This window comes from Mustela putorius, unplaced genomic scaffold (genome assembly GCF_011764305.1).
Source record: "Mustela putorius furo isolate JIRA1106 unplaced genomic scaffold, ASM1176430v1.1 tig00003942_pilon_pilon_pilon, whole genome shotgun sequence".
NCBI lineage: Eukaryota > Metazoa > Chordata > Mammalia > Carnivora > Mustelidae > Mustela > Mustela putorius.
This window is the reverse complement of record NW_025422087.1, coordinates 17,814,738-17,832,332: the sequence shown is the minus strand read 5'-3', so window position 1 is coordinate 17,832,332 and position 17,595 is coordinate 17,814,738. Positions and strand designations below refer to the sequence as shown.

At 36.5% G+C, this 17,595-nt stretch overlaps 1 protein-coding gene and 1 non-coding gene across 3 annotated transcripts in view; both read left to right on the top strand.

Annotated features, from left to right (window-relative positions):
- COP1 (COP1 E3 ubiquitin ligase) overlaps window positions 1-17,595 on the top strand; it is a 247,250-nt gene that overhangs the window by 215,367 nt on the left and 14,288 nt on the right. The window lies entirely within an intron of this gene.
- Window positions 8,966-9,106, top strand: LOC123389086. The gene has a single exon (XR_006603617.1).

The following is a 17,595-nucleotide window of genomic DNA, read 5'->3' as shown; positions in this document are numbered from 1 at the left end:
TACTGGATCAATTTTGTTTACATAATTTTTTATCTCATAGTGAAGGCTATATATAAAAATTTTAGGGGCATCTGGGTGGCTCAGTTGGCTAAGTAACTAACTGCCTTTGGCTGAGGTTATGATCCCAGAGCCCCAGAATCAAGTTCTGCATCAGGCTCCCTGCTCACAAGGAAGTCTGCCTCTCCCTCTGACCTTCTTTCCTCTAGTGCTCTCTCTCTCTCATATAAATAAATAAAATCTTTAAAAAAATTTTTTTTTTCTTTAGATCTTTACCCTTTTAAAATTTGAAAGTCATGTTTATTGTTTAGACTCTAAGGTAAGGACCAGCATAATAGTCTTTTAGTATTTAGTGTTTTCTTCATATATTCTGAAGTGATTCAGATGTAGTATCCCAGATAATATTAAGATGAATTTTTCTTATTTGTGTGAGTATATTTCAGTTCTGACCTGGGACCCCTAGATTTTTCTTGTCAAAGGTATGTTTTGAATAGATTATTCCACCTGATGGGGAATTATAGGGGAAAGTTTTATGTTTGTTTTCTTTTTAAATATTGTGGATGGCAAGTTTAATTGAGTGAATTGATTATACTTTAGATTTGAAGTCCTGGAAATAAGAGGTTGAATTAATCTGACCTGCTAGTTCTTTTTACCCACTTTATCATTGTTCAAAATATATATATATTATGTTGAAGTTTTATCTTGAGCAGTCATTATATTTTGTGAAATAACTGACATTTAAACTCACATTTTTAGGGAAGTAGAAATGTTTTTTTTTTCTCCAAACATGCATGCATATACATATAAGTAATATATGTATTTTATTTATTTATATGAGAGAGAGAGAGCACTAGAGGAAAGAAGGTCAGAGGGAGAGGCAGACTTCCTTGTGAGCAGGGAGCCTGATGCAGAACTTGATTCTGGGGCTCTGGGATCATAACCTCATATAATTTTTTCAAGAACCATACAAATCCATTCATTAAAAGTAATAGTACTCACCATTGCCAAAGCACATAATGTCTTACCACTTAACTTTATTCCTCTTCCATTCTTTCTCCATTTGAAAGTGTTTTTGAAATATTCTGGAGCATCAACATGTCAGTAAAAAAAGTAATAGGTAATTGCTATTCACTCTAACTTTGTTGTGCCGTCTAGAGAAAAAATCAACAGCAGCTCTTCAGAGGAAGTTTTTAGTGGTCATTAGCCTCGCATTTGAAATAAAATGTTAATGGATGAAGGGTCTATGACAACATTTTTTTTTTTTTAATGCTTTCCCCTGCCTATTTACCACCTGTTTCTACCACTTCTGAAAAAATAATCCAAAAGGAACATGTACTTAATACTTAAACTGCTCCTTTAATTTTTAATTTTCATCCAGATCACAATATTTTAAAATTTCCCTTGATATTTTCTGTTTGGCCTTTGAGTTACTTGGAATGTGTTGTTTAATATCCAAGTTTGGTTTCTAGTTTAATTTTGTTGTAGTCTAAGGAATATATGGCTTCTACTTTTGGGGTTTAAAATTACTTTCATGGTTTCATATATGTTCCACATGCATTTGAGAAGAATCTGTATTCTGCTTTTGTTCGGTAGACTGTTCTATAAATGTTAATTAGGTCAACTTAATCGATAAGGTTTTGTAATTTTTGTATAATCTTGCTAATTTTCTGTCTAGTTGTTCTGTCAGCTGTAAAGAGTGGGAATTTTTAAATCTCCAGGTATAAATTGTTCAGTTTTCTATTTCTCTTTTCAATTCCATCAGATTTTGATTTATGTAGTTTTGTTTTGTGTTCTTTATATAATTATTACAGCTCTGTGATGTGTATAAACTCATCATTATGAAATTTTCCTTTTTGTCTATTGTCATATTCTAATACAGCAATTCTAGTTTTCTTTCAGTTACAGCTTCTTTGGTATGTCATCTTAGTGCCTTTCAGTTTGTTTATTTATGTCCGAAGGTAAGGTGTAGATGGCATGTAAATGTTCTTCAGTTACTCAGTCTTAAAATCTCTACTTTTTGGTTGGGTGTTTAAATTATTTACTTTTAATGTAAGTATTGATCTGGTTTGATTTACAGATAGTCCCAACATCTGTGTCATGCCTGAGTCTAGTTTAATGATTGTCTCCTCAGATTATTTTTCCCTGAATGCCTTGTGATTTTTGGTTAAAAGCCGTACATATTGTATGGGACAGTAGATACTGAAGGAAATGTTTTGTATGCTGTGAATACTTATGGGTATGCTGTGTACACTTTTCGTTCTGCCACACTTTCATTGTGGGAGTTGTGTTAACATAGTCATGATTTAAGTTGTTTCAAAGTTTGTTCTTGCTATGATTACCCTCATTGGACCATATCTAGTAATACTTTATGTTTAGAGTCTTGGCTGCTTTGCCAGAAGTTTTCTCAGTGTGTTCTCTGCTGGATTTTCGATCTGCTCTTTGCACTGCTTCCCAGAACAAATCTGTCTCTTGTAGCAATCTTTGCTATATTCCTTGTTTATGTGGTGGGGGTAGTTATGAGAGGAGGGATGTTCTTTTAAATTTTGAATAATCCTCATTCCAAGTTTGGTCCTGTGAACCTAGGTCTTGAGGGTGTGGAGTTAGTTCACCTTTCTGCCCATCTTCCAAATGAAATGCTGGATCTAGCATATGTTCCTGCCCTTCTCCTAAGAGCAAAACATTTTATTTCCTGTTCTCCCTCAACTGCAGTTTCTCCTCAGACTATAAGTCCCTCCCCCCCCTTTCCTCTACAGACTAATCCTTTTGTTCTGTATAGGGACATAGTAGGTGTGTATCTGCATGGTTTTAGGAAATGGTTGCTGTTCCTTTCCTCCAGCCAATAACACATGAGACATTTTCTGAGGATTCTCTCCATTCTTCCCAGGTGGGGATCATGGAAGAAAAGTCTAGAAAAGCATGCTAGTCTCCCACCCCCAATGTTTATAGTCACAGAGGCCTCACACATCATGCTAGGCACCTTGTGGTATTTTGTTAAACAGGAACTTAAAATTCCTGCTGGTTTATCCAGCTGTTTCTGGTTCAGGTAAGCAAATACTGTAGCATTCTCTTCCTGCAGGTACCAGTTTCTTCTGGTTTTTAGATTTTTTTCCCTAAACAGTTCTTTAACAGGTCCAAGAAATGTCCTTAGTTAGCAGTTGTTCAGCTTTTTTTTTTTCTTGTTATCTTAGGGGCGTTGCTCTTTCCAGCTTTCTCTATCTCCAAGCTGTACTTTCTAGTTTTTAGTACTTGTATTACTTCTGTAGGTAGAAGGGGTTTTTAATAATCATTTTTAATTATCTTAGACTTACTTCCTGGTATTTAAATTTGTGTATTGTCAGTATATTTCAGAGCTCTATTAATAGTAATAGGTTTTTGATTTCTTATTACATTTTGGGATAATTATCTTTTGCAAAATATGGTGTATAATGTATGTTCTTCTGTAATCCACCCCTCCCTTGCCATTACCACAGATAATCATTTAGTTAAGTGACAAAAGTAATCTCAATTACAAAACACAAATTCAGTATCCGAATTGGTAGTAGCAATGAAATCATCTATTTGAAATTTGTTTGCTAACGAAAGTCTCAAGACCTATTTAGCCAGGACAAGAATTTTTTGGAAGTGTGAGGAAAATATTTATGGTATTTAGAAGTTATAATGTAACATCTTAACCCATTGAGCATTTTAATTTGAGTCTCAAATAAGGAAAGTTTCTCTAAAGTTTGCCAGACTTTTAGAATGTGACTGACAGTTGTGAAGACACATTTAAACCAATTTGGTATTCTACTAATGACCAGGGGGATTTCTGTTGAAATTCAGACAGTATAGACTATTGCTGTGATTTACTACAACATGGAAAGTATTGGATTAATTTTTTAAAATTTTATTAAATATGCTCCTATTCCTCAGTATTCTTTTTTTAAGATTTTATTTATTTGAGAGAGAGAGAGCACAAGCGGTGGGGGAGTAGGGAGGGACACAGGGAGAGGAAGAAGCAGACTCCATGCTGAGCAGGAGCCCTGGGAGGGGGCTCTATCCCAGGACCCTGAGATCTGAGTTACCCAGGCACCCGTATTCTTTGGTATTCTATAAACTTAAAATCAAATCTATTTAAGTACAAGGTTTTGACCATTAAAGAATGGACTCTTAGAAATGTAAAAGCAAGTTTGGAATGTGTCTAAGCACAATCTGATCTCATTATCCTTTAATCTTGAATCCATTCTCCGTTTTGTCCCCTGCTACTCTGCCACTTACCCCTACTCGTTCAGGCCTTCATCACCCCCGGCCATCACCTCATAGTCCCATGTTTAAAATGCTCCCTCGTGTCTAATGGTTACAGAATAAAATCTAAGCTTTTTTATGTGACATTTAACACCTACTTCTTCAGCATTATCACATACCACTTGCATAGGCACATTTTACACTCCAGCAACACTGAACTGTTTGAAGACTCTCAAAAACCACATGATTGTTTGTTTACCCTTGTGCCTTTGAGCTTCTGCTCGCTATGTCCAGATGCCCATTTCTGTACTTCTATGTGTTACATATTGTAATGTCATAGTCGGGAAGTTCTTTAAGTACAGTGCTGAGTTTCGTAGCCACAGAAGTAGTAGTGTTATTTGGTTAGATGACTACCATTAGATTCCTTACATTTTGCCCAGTGTAGAAATGAATTATATCACATTTCTGATGGGGTATCCTTCAAACTTTTCGAATGCTTCTGGTGACCAGAAATTCCTTCTTCACAAGGAGGTCCATTATATTTTTCTGTAACTCCAAGTCTTACAAAGTTGTTCCATTAAAAACAGCTCCTACTTCTTCCCATCACCTCATAAACAATAAATATTTAAAAATGTGTGATGTTTAAGAACTCGTGACTCCATTTGCAGTGAAAGTCAACATCTGAATTTTCATTATGTTAACTTACTCTTTACCTCAGTCTTACTTGAATCCTTTGCAGGTATGTAATGTCACTTGAAAATAGAGGTGAGGCATTCAAAACTCCATTCTGTGAAGTTGTGCTGATGTTGTGTAGTTTCCTTTGTTATGGACTAGTTTAAAATACTGAAATGGGAGGATGAAAGAAAAGAGAATAGGACATTTACTTACTAGTACATGTAAACAACACTAGTATAGGTAACAACATAGCTCTCAGTTTCCCTTTTTATTGTATTTATTTTGAATTTCCATTTGTGAAGTTAAATTGTCTATGAAATCCCGTGAGCCACTTGGTATTTCAAATTCCAGTACCGAATATAATATCTTTTTTAACTAAGTAAACTTACATAGATTATGTAAAAGTATTAAAATAAGCTTCACATACATAGTCATTTTTATTGAACTCAAAAGCCTCATTAGGATAAAAACTCTTGTCCTGTTCATCTTGGTCTTGTCTTGGCCTCGCATGGGATCAGGAAAATAGGCACTCAGTAATTTTGTTTATTTAAATCTTTCCACTTCCCTCTCACTAACAGAAAAATAGCAGAAAAATGCAGACTTCTCCTTTCTCTGAATTCAACACTTATAGACAGTTTCCAGTGTCTATACTAGTGTTTTTTCAAAGCATGGTCTTACTGATTATCTACCTCAGAATTATTAATTTCCTGGGATTTGTATTAAAAATGCAAGTTTCTAAACCTCAGACTTATTAAGTTAATGTTTCAAAGAAGGTGAGATGCAGGAACCTCTATGGTGGTGGTTTTATTTCTTTATGGAATGCACAAATCTCTTCTTTCTTTTTATTAAATAGCCTAAAATTACATGGGAGAAACAAAGATCCCATCCCCAGCACATCCAGTGTTGATCCCACCTGTGGAAATTGGTAGAGATCCAGTAATGTATCCATTGGGGATGGGGCAAAAAAATGTTTCCAGCAGTGACCACCACAGACCTGTTCTTCATTTCAGAGGAGTAACCTAGGTATTATTGTCTCAGCCCTTCCAAGAGCCACATTAAAATTCTAAGTCCCCCTGGAATTTGGTCACAAAGACCAGCTCCAAAGGCAACATTGGATAATAGGCTGTGATTTCCCTTTGATCTCCTCAATAGCACAAATAAAAGCTAGAACATTCTTGTAGTGCTTGTAGTAAATCAGGATCTTAAAGCTGGAGTCAAAGATGTGTCTCCCAAAAGGTAGCATATCCTGATGTTTAATCAGCCAAATTTGACCAAACATTTACTAATTTATTATAAAGGAATACAATTCAGGGAAAGCCAAATAGAAAAGATGCACAGAGAAAGGTGCTGCTGCTGCTGCTGGCGGCAGTGGCGGAGTATAGAGCTTTCTTGTCCTGGGCAAACCATCTTCCTGTCACTTGAATGTGTTCACCAGCCCAGAAGCTCTGGAGTCTTCATTTTTAACACACTGCTCATGGATTTATAAGTAATAAAGTACTATAAAGTATCAGTTGTTGAGCTTTTTTTCCTTCTTATATTTGTTTTATAAGTATTTGCTGAATTAACATACTTCATCTAACTAAATTTCAAAGACTCTAAATGGCCACAAAAAGCAGTGAGATTTGTTTAAAGATTTTACTTATCTGTTTGAGAGAAAGCGTGCGTCAAGTGTGGGGCAAGTAGAGAGGGAGAGAGAGAAGAAGAGAATCTCAAGCGGACTCCATGCTTAGCTCCTACACGGGACTTGGTTTCACAGCCCTGAGATTGTGATCTGAGCCAAAATCAAGAGTCTGATGCTTGACTAACTGAGCCACCCAGATGCCCCACTGTGAAGTCAGTTTAAATCAGTCATTGAGCTCAGGAATTTATTCTGTACAACCAAAAGAAATGTATTATGAAACACCATTCCTTTGATTTTACTATTCTACTTTCGACATATTAACATCCTTATTTCCTTTTGGCTGTATCTTCTTCCAAGTCACGAAATTTAAAAATTTCTGTATTGCCTCTCCTCCCTCTCCCACTTACTTAAATCCTCTCACCCTTTTCCAGCTCAATCCCTACATTTTTGTTCCTCTGTCCTTGGTTTCTGGGTTTTAACAGTTACTGATGCACCTATAGAATGCGTTTTACCAGCTGCCACTCAAGCATATTCTCTAATTGTACTTCATTTTGCGTTGCCCCAGTTATCTTTCTTGCTTCTACTTTGAGAGCAAAAAATAACACCAAAAGCTGTTATAGTTAGTTCTACTTAGTTTTCTAGGAAACAATTAAGATAAAATTTAAATCTCCTTAACCTAGGGAGCCTGCTTTATGTTTTTAATCAATTTTATAAGATCATGAATATGGTGACTGTGATATACTAGGACATTCATACTTCAGACAACACCTTTTTCTTTCTTTCTTTTTTTTTTTTAAAGATTTTATTTATTTATTTGACAGACAGAGATCACAAGTAGGCAGAGAGGCAGGCAGAGAGAGGAGGGGAGGCAGGCTCCCTGCTGAGTAGTTAGCCCGATGCAGGGCTCGAACCCAGGACCCTGGGATCATGACCTGAGCTGAAAGCAGAGGCTTTAACCCACTGAACCACATAGGCGACTCCCCCTCTTTTTTTTTATTTTTTTAAAGATTTGATTTATTAGAGAGAGAGTGCACAAGCTGCAGGGTAGGGGGAGCAGAGGGAAAAAGAGAAGGACTCCCAACTCAGCCCCAGGACTTGAGCTGAAGGCAGACGCTTAACCAACTGTGCCACCCAGGTGCCCACCAACTGCCTTTTAATTACAAAGAAATTTAGGTTGTGGTGCTTGGCTGGTTCCGCTGGTTAAATGTCCAACTCTTGGTTTTGGCTCAGATCATGATCTCAGGGTCATGAGATTGAGCCTAGCATCAGGCTCTGTGATAAGTGTGGAGTCTGCTTATGTTTCTTTCTCCCTTATCCTCTGCCCCTCCTTGCTGCTATCTCTTTCTAAAATAAATCTTTAAAAAAAAAATTAGGTTATAGTATTTTATTAAGAATAATTGCCAGGGCGGCTGGGTGGTTCAGTGGGTTAAGCCTCTGCCTTTGGCTCCGGTCATGATCTCAGGGTCCTGGGATCAAGCCCCAAGTCAGGCTCTCTGCTCAGCAGGGAGCCTGCTTCCCCCTGCCTCTCTGCCGGCTTGTGATCTCTCTTTCTCTCTGTCAAATAAATGAATACAATCTTAAAAAATAATAATAATAATTGCCACTTACTTGTTTGGTGCCTATAATATGCCACTTCCTGTTTTGGTTAGATACTTTACTGTTTCGTTTGAGTTTTCATAAAAATTCCGTGAAGTACCTGAAATTTCCGCTTTATAATTGAAGGAATTGAGTTTCCACGAAGGTGAAGCCAGTACCGTGACAGAACCAAAATACAGTCCAGGTCCCCGTGTCTTAAATTCATTACCATTTCTTCTGTATTACACGGTATCCTTAAAGTAGTACAGAACTTTTGAAATAGTTTTGCCAGAGTATTCTGGAGGAAATGTGCAAATAGTGCCCTTAGAAATGCACAGTTCCATGATCAGAGGCCCTCCGTAGTATTGATCGGCAGTATGGAGTAATTGTTTTCTGTCAGATACGTGATTGCAAGCACATTGTTCTTAAGCTTTATTCAGGGGTGTATCCAGGGTCTGGAGGTATTGATATGTGAGGGAAGTTATGGGTGTCTAGAGATCATATTTGAGTTGTTTTGTGTCAAGGAAAATTAACCTGATTGGGGCTGGGAAATGAGAAAGGAGGAGAGTTTAGAAAGCATTAGGAATAAAGGGAAGTTGGTGGACATATGTGATTTGTTTGGTGTGTGTATCTCAGTCCTCCTTCCCTTGTACATCTTCTTGGCAACCTTTATTCCTAGAGTAAAGATCACTTTGGTTTTTATATGCTGCATTTTTTTTTTTATGGTTCTTTTTCTATTTCTTTCGGAATCCTATTTTTTTCTGTAGTTTATTTGAATGCATTGAAGGGTATTTAAATGAGAAACTAATGCAGTTGGGAAGTTGCTACAGGAAAGACAGGATAACTGAAGGCTTCTTAATAATAAATCACACCAAAAATGGAACCTGCAGGAACCAGCTATGTGGACAAATGGAAAAATGCCTTTTGTCTACAAATTGCAGTGATCCTACATAAACATGGAGGTCTCTGTCTGGCTTAGGATAGCTGGCTAAGTCTGATCGTTCCCCTCCATACAACCTTTAAACCAGCATTCCAAGTACTGCTTTCTGTGCTATTTTGTTTACTGTCTTGGTCAGTAAGTGTACGGAATTTTTAATAGACACCAAGTAAGGTTACTTCCAATTGGGTTATAGATACCTTATGATTTGTTTTAAGAATAGGTATTGTTTGATTGATTAAGGAACCTACAGCCAGCAAGTGGACTGAATATAGAAATACTATTTTCTGAGAGGTCATTGACTTAAATCAGGGTTATCAGTAGAGGTCAATCAATATTATAGATATGAAGAAGCTAATCAGAAGTAGCTTCCATGAAGTTTCTGGTTAGAAATTGATTCATCATTAAGAAAGTGATATTTCCAAACACAGTTTATGCAAATTTTTAAGTCTGTAACAAATTTGAGGAATGATCTTTACCAGGAAAAAGCTGCTACTAAGTATTAACTTCTTAGCACTAAATTTGAAATCTTGGGTTTTTCATTGTGTGTGTTCTGTCAGCAGGGGAGGGACCTGCTATAGCATTGCTAATTCACAGCACCAGGGTGTGCTGTAAGCAAACCACAGCTGGGTTTATTTATAACTGATTGCATGGGTATCTGTCCTTGTTTGTGGCTTTGAAATTCCCATATATTTCTTCTTCTGGACAATTACTGTATCCGACAATATTGAATCATAGCCTTATTTTTCGAAGCTCTTTAGAAATCATTAGTCTGCTCTTTATTTTGAGGAACCATTTTAAGATTTTGTACTACTTGTATTATTATTATTTAAAGGTTCTATTTATTTGAGAAGCAGAGAGCATAAGCAGGTGGAGGGGCAGAGGGAGAGGGAGAAGCAGATTCCCTGCTGAGCAGGGATCTGGACCTGAGTCAAATGCAGGTGCTTAGCCGACTGAGCCACTCAGGTGCCCCTCGCTTGTATTATTTGTGCTCTGCTTCTTTACACAAGAAACTAAAATCTAGGTTCAAGACCCTTCGTCAAAATGACCTCTGAGTAAAAATCAACATAAATATTATTGAGGTCTAATTCAAAAGGGAAGAGACTGCCTCATGATTGAATCTATCTCAAGGTGTGTTTACAAAGTTTACAAAGTTGTCCTCACCATTTTTGTTATTTTCTAGGATGTTTCAGCCAAGCCCAGGAAATATAGTACTTATTTAACTTATTTAACCTTGTGTTCTTAAATCCTTTTCAAAGCATTCATCATTTTGAATCTGCTTGCTACCAGTTCTTCCATTTCATCTTCCATGTAGCTATGTAGTGCCCTCACCCTTTTGCTGCCAGATCATATATGCCCCTTAAACTCTCTCCTCCACAGTCTCCAGTAAATCTGGTAAGTGACAGCTGGCTTCTACTACAATCACATGTATCATATAGGAATTGAGTGATTCTCATATATTACAGATCAGAGCTGACATAGTAATTAGAGATGGATTTATTTGAGTGTGAAGGCAAGTGTGTTTTGTACCAGTTCCATCAGTTATACATCCTTTGCTATTTAAGGTTTTGTGGAAGCTCAGAGTTTGATTCTCACAATGTGAATTTTAAATCCCATTGTAAGAAAAAATATTTGTGTCTGTAATATTTCTGTTGTCCTTAAAGATTAAATGGAATTATAACCACTTTTATGGTCAAGGATATGCTAAAATCAGGGACAGTCGGAGCTATGTTCCTTTTTTTCTAAAACGAGGTTGATGCCTAGGTTGGTGCCCCCTCCTGCTGTTAAATAGTTTTAATATCCATTCCTGAGAACAGTTCTTTTATGTATGCTCAAAATGTTCACACAGTTTCCTTTGGATACCAAATATAAAAAGGTCTTGACAGAAAAAAATAAGCTTGAGACAGGGAAGATAGTTGATAATGTACTGATTTCTGGAGGAGGCAGGTTTTTGGTGGAGGTAGACCTCCTTCCAGTTCCTTCCTGTGTGTGTATATGTGTGTGTTTTTCTGTCTACTCACATTACATTTCTAAATTGGCACTTAGACATGATTGTTGGACTACTTTGAAGTCTTAAGTTGTTGATGTATTGTTAACCTTTCAAAATGGTAAAACATCTTAGAAGAAGTCCTGCAAAGAAATTGTAGATCTATCTGTACACGTGTATATGGTCATTTTCCCAGTGAGAGGAGCAGTTTATAATGAAATCATTTTTAATGAATGTGAATTTTCATGTAGAGACAGATCCATTGGTAAAATTTAGTGGGCTAGTATTTTGTGTTTATAGTCATGATCACATTAGGCCCTTTTACCTTTAGATAAAATTTGGATTTCATATGCATTTATGTCTTCTCTCTGTTTAGTACTATTCTTCCTTAAATCTAGTCATGGGTATAGGAAATACCCAGCACCTAGAGCATCATCAGTTTGCCATTAAAAAAACCTGGTCCACTTTGTCTTAGAATGATCATAAAAATATCTTCTATATGGGATGTTTCCGCTAGTCATTCAGAAAATCTTACTTAAAAAGCTTAAAAAGTTTGAATTTGAAAAATCTGATAAGCCTTCAAATCTAGGAGTCCTTTTGATTAGCAGAGTAATTCATTTCCTCTTATTAGATAAGTTAGTTATAAGAACAGGTATTTGAACCAATAAAAAAAATGAAGTATGATGTGATGAATATAATAGGTTTTATTAAAATAATTACCCATTATTTTATTAATTGTAAATTATGACTATATCATTCTTTTAATAATAGTCTTTACAGTTTGTGCTTACATAGGTGCCCATTATCATCTTGAGGAAGGATACCAGTGGGGAGGAAAGAGAGAGTTTAGATTTAACTGAATGATCTTGAAAAGATTTCCTCGTAATGAAGAAACTCCAAACCTCCTAGATCTGAGTTGGGATTGGCAGGGAAGAATAGAGTACTGGCACAGCCTTACAGCCTGACTGTAGAACACGCTCTTCCATCTTAGTTTCTCCAGTGATATCAATCAAAATCATACTTCTAGGGAGACCCATAAAAGACCAAATTCTACATATAGAAAGGACTCTAGGTATATGAAATTTGAGATGTAACATCCATATATATGAGAGCTGAGGCTTTCCCATAGATATCAAATGTTCACCTAAGACTCCTTTCTCCTTGCATTCTGATTGTGTAAATTTGGGTTGGGGCCATGCATGTGGTTTATTAAATCAGTATTCTACAAGCTGGCAATTGGTATATTGTATCAGTCTTCATATGTTGATTCATAGTTTTGCTATTCCATAGCTTTGTATATGGCTTTGAACAAGTTAAGTCTCTTTAAGAACATGTTTCTTTTGTAAATTGAGGATGAAAATAACATTTTCCTCAATAAGACTGCCCAGTGGAGACTTAGTGAAATAATTCATATAAAGCCTTTGTATAGTAACTGGCCTGTAGTGCTCAATGATTGGTTATGTAATAATGATAGAAGGTTGGTTTTTTGCATTTGGTTTTACTGTCTCTGTAAGATAGTAAAATGAGAATCTTAGATTCTAAGATTTGTCTGTCTTACAAACTCAATTCAGACAAATAACTCAGCCTTAGATTCTCTATACCAGAGAAGGCGGGGGGTGGGGAGGATTGTAACATTTCAGTTTAAAGAGCAGGACCTCTTATTGATAGATTATAGTTTTGTGCTCATTTTTTCTTAGACATATTTACATATATTTTATGAAGTCAGTGCTAAAAGAAAGGTCAGAGACTAAAAGAAACTGTCAGGCTTACAAATGGTGTTTATTTAGAAATCTTTGAGGATCTTTTTGGGATGCATGTTTGAGTATCTTTGTGTGGGCTCTCACGTGATGCACGTGTGCAGCATAGATTATGGCTGTGTTAAGGTAAATGAACACACTCTGGTCAAGTTGATGGGTTCTCCTGATGATTCATAGCCATACAAAAGTGAAATACATGTAACTCTGAGATCAGAAACAACATGAACTTGATAAAAGACAAGATCTTCTCTAAAGTGGTTTCAATAAAAGAATGATTCTGCATGTCAGGAAAGCTGCTATGGCACAGTAAGATGAAGCAGCAAAATGTTAGCACTTTGAGTATGTTCCTTTTTTGTATTTAAATTATAGGGTACTATGAGAAAGTTTGTGAAGGTTTAGGGATACTTTGAAGAAAATAAAGAGTGAAGAAACTAGATAACTGACCAGTATCACTTAACAGAGCATTGATAGAAGAAAAACTGTTAAAAATTTCTATGTATTGTATTTGCATCTCAACTCAAGGGAAAGGCAGAGGATGGTCATAAAGCAACTCTAGATCATACATGAACAGAAAGACTGAAAGGGCAAATTCAATTTAAAGTGTTCTGTGGCTACAGGATGCTGAGTCAAAGTCAGATTTGGCCATATACAGAATCCATGAACTCATATATGAAGGGAAAAAACATTCTAATTTTCCAGATTTTATTTATTTATTTATTTATTTGACAGAGATCACAAGTAGGCAGAGAGAGAGAGAGAGAGAGAGAGAGAGAAGGAAGCAGGCTCCGCTCTGAGCAGAGAGCCTGATGCGGGGCTCGATCCCAAGACCCTGGAATCATGACCTGGGCCAAAGGCAGAGGCTTTAACCCACTGAGCCACCCAGGCCCCCCATCCAGATGTATTTTAACTGTAAATATCATTACTCTTCCATCCCACCCCAAAATGAAAAAAAAAATAAAATGAGGCAAAAGTCCCAATTTTATGTTTATAATCTTGATATGAAAAGAGCCTAAAGTATTTGAAGTGACACTGTAGTCATCACTCCAATTAGCACTCCTTTCTCGCAATGAGAAGAAAGGTACCAGTTCATTTAAAAAAGAGACAAAAGCTCTGTGGAGGAGCTATTAAGGAATTAACAGATATAATGTAGATTGTGAGTTGTTCTTGTTTGAAACCTAGTTTACCTTATATTTTTATATACTTCTCCGTTTATGTTTAAGGAAGATACTAAATTCAGCCATCTTCCTCTGTGTTTTGTGTCCTCTCTGGAGTTGTATTTGCAAATAGTGTGTGTTGTACACAGTGATTTACCAGTTTCATTATATGAATGTTTGTCTGAAGGATTTAAATTGACGTACAGTTTTAACTTAGTGGACACCTTAAGAAGAAAATTCAGTGACTATAGAACAAACTGTTGAAGACCGACTACTTTCATTAATTTTTACTAGCTATCTCAACTGCATCTCTTCATTTAGAAGACAAATGTGAACAGTATTTCAGTGTACTTTACATTTGCCATGTCACTAATCGTGTTCCATCACTTGAAGGGAAGACTCAGTCTTAAAAATCGTATGTCTTAACTTTGTTTTTCTCCCAATAAAATCTTCAGAGTCCTTCTCTTCCTTAGTTTTATAACACAGACCATAAAGTTGCTTTGGGGGGAAAAATGTTTCAGAATTTTTTGAGATCCTTATTTGTCAAGACTGTGCTTTTAAACATGTAGGAGGCAGGGAGGCATGTGTCATTTATCGCTTCATAGGGCCTTAGGTTTATGATTAAGAGTACTAAAGTCAGGTTGTCAGATTTGTATTCATACTGGCACTTAATACTAGCAATGATGCTTTAGGCAAGTTAATCACCTTTGTGTGGCTCTGTTTTCTTTTTTTTGATATCAGAATAATAGTATCTTCCATGTAATATTGTGGAACCAAATAAGAAAATATATGGAAAGTATCGGGATAGGTGAGAAACTCAAGGCTAATGACCAGGCAATAAACAATAAATGTTGCTATCATCATCTTCAGCATTTTCTACACTTACGCATATAACTGGACAACCTGCACTTGATTTTAATTCATTAGATTTAATCTAATACATTTAATAATATATATCTTAAAATATATAAATATATAAATAATTAATACATCTCCCAATATATAAAATACATTCCTTTTTTTAAAAAGATTTTATTTATTTATTTGACAGACTGAGAGAGAGAGTACAAGCAGTAGGGAGGAGTAGAGGTAGAGATAGAAGGAGAAGCAGACTCCCCACTGAGCAGGGAGCCCAATGTAGGGCTCCATCCCAGGACCCTGAGATCATGATCTGAGATGAAGGCAGACACTTAACCAACTGAGCCACCCAGGCGCCCCATAAAATTCATTCCTAAATATATGACATCTATTTAGATGGTTTATAACCCAATATAAATATTTATAAAGGGAAAGTATTGACCCTAGGTAGGGAGAAATTACTTCTAATTGGGAGAATTGTGGAAGACTTTATGAAAATACTGGCTCTTGTGCTGGGCTTCATAAAAACATGCAGGGTTTTAGAAGGCCTAAGACAGAGGTAAAAAACATGCCTGGACAGAAGACCATAAACCAGTATCTTTTTAGTAACATCCAGGCATTATATCCTAAGTGCCATCTTAATTCAAAGTCATCACCATAAAAATGTATATACATATGTTTGGCCTCTGTTTGCAAATGAAGTTAAGGTTCAGAGACATTAACTGATTTACTCAAGATACAACTAAATAAGGAATAGTAGAGGTAGAGTTAGAGTTTGAATTCAGCTCTGCCTGGCTCCAAAACCCACATTCTTTTAGCTACACTGCCTTCAGGCTGGAGAGCAGTGTGAACAAAGGTATAGATGAGAGAAACTATAATTTCAGAAACTTCTAATAGAGTAGTCTAACTAAGAAGTGGGGTAGAAACTCTGTTGGGAAATGAGAGAGGTTCCAGATGACATAGTCTTGAATGCCATACTGAAAAAAGAAATGTGGACTTTCTTATGTAGGCATTAGTAAGTTCCTAAAGTCCACTGTCCAGGGAGATGAAATTACCATGTGATCATATTTTTATAGCAATGTGTAGAGTACATTATACTGAGAGACGATTAGAAGTGGTCCCTTTAGGTGGGTTATTAAATAATCAGTACTTTTTTTTCTGTATTCAGTTTCCTTTTAAAAATGTTAAAGTTAACCTCACATATGACAAACATGTTTATTTTAGCATTTCAGTATATTGGGGCACTTAGGTAGCTCAGTTGGTTAAGCGTCTGATTCTGGGTTTCAGCTTAGGTCATGAACTCAGGGTCATGAAATCGAGCCCCATGTTGGGCTCTGTGCTCAGCAGGGAGTCTGCTGGAGATTCTCCATCTCCCTCTGCCCCCCATCCCCAACCCCCGACTGCTCACGCTGTCTCTCAAAAAAAAATTATCATCACCATAAAAGTGTTTCAGTATATTTGCTTATGAAAAACAGTTTTGGGGTACTTGCCTGGCTCAGTCAGTAGAGTGTAGAACTCTTGTTCGCGGGGTTGTGGGTTCAAACCCCATGTTGGGCTTGGAGCCTACTTAAAAAATCTAAACTTTTGAAGTATGCTTGAGGATACAGAAATTGTCTCCCACCTACTGGCATACAAACTTTTTTTTTCCTTTTTGTAATTTTACTTGCTTAACTCAATAGATGTGGATTTAAGAGTTTTATTAAGGCATACGATTAAAGACAGTGACTAAGTGGCGTGGGGAATGTGGGAGGGGAATGAAACATCACTGAGGGAATACAACACTATTAGGAAAAAAGGAATTCTGTCTTTTCCTTGCCATTGACTCCTTGCTATCCATAAATAAAATCCTAACTCTGGTATGAGAAAATAGTTTACATTTTTACTTCAACCTATTATTCTAATCTTCAGCTAATATACAAATTGACTCATAATTTATCATCACCCCAAACACTGTTTTCCCTTCAAACTTAAAGCATTTGCATAACCATGTCCCTTTGTCTAAAATATCTTCTGTCTGTTCTTATGAGAAATTTCAACTGTTACTTTTTCATGTTTCATTTGTGGTCTTATGTATGAAGGCTTTCTTATCTCTTCCAGATACAGGATCACTTCCTTCTTGCTTCCTCAGTTGCCCCTGTGAACTCTGTCTTTCTCATAATAATATAGTAGTTTTCTATTTCAAAGTCTGTTTCCCCCCTACTCCATAATCTCAAGATCAGACATCATATCTTACTCATCTTCAGAACTCCAGTACCTAGCAGAATACCTGGCACATAATATCTGCCCTAATGATAAATGGATGGATAGCAATAGATGAATAAAATGACATGAAATTAATAAACTTTATACAGAAGCCACTATCATGATATGAAAGTGCTGTGATAATGGACATTTGTTCTTTCTGTGGAAACAGTTTGGAGAGAGTTAACCTTATCACCTTGGAGATTAGGGAAAGCTTTTTTTCAGAAGCTTCTATAAAAGCCAGGTTCTAAAGACTGAGTTAGCTCCAGGAACTTGTGCAAAGGCCCTTAATGCTACAGACTTGAACTTCAGGTGGAGTTGCTTTTGAGATCACCAAGTCATTTAATGTCAAATCCAAAAACCCATTACTAATAAACAGTCCTTTCATCTTCTCATGATTTTTGACAGTTTGGCTACCTTCTTTTTCTTAAACTCTTACCTGGAACTATAAGCAACTTTCCCTTGGGGTGCCTGGGTGTCTCAGTCGGCTAAGCATCTGACTTTGAATTTTGGCTCTGGACATGATCCTCAGGGTTGTGAGATTGAGACCCGGGTTGGGCTCTGTGCTTAGT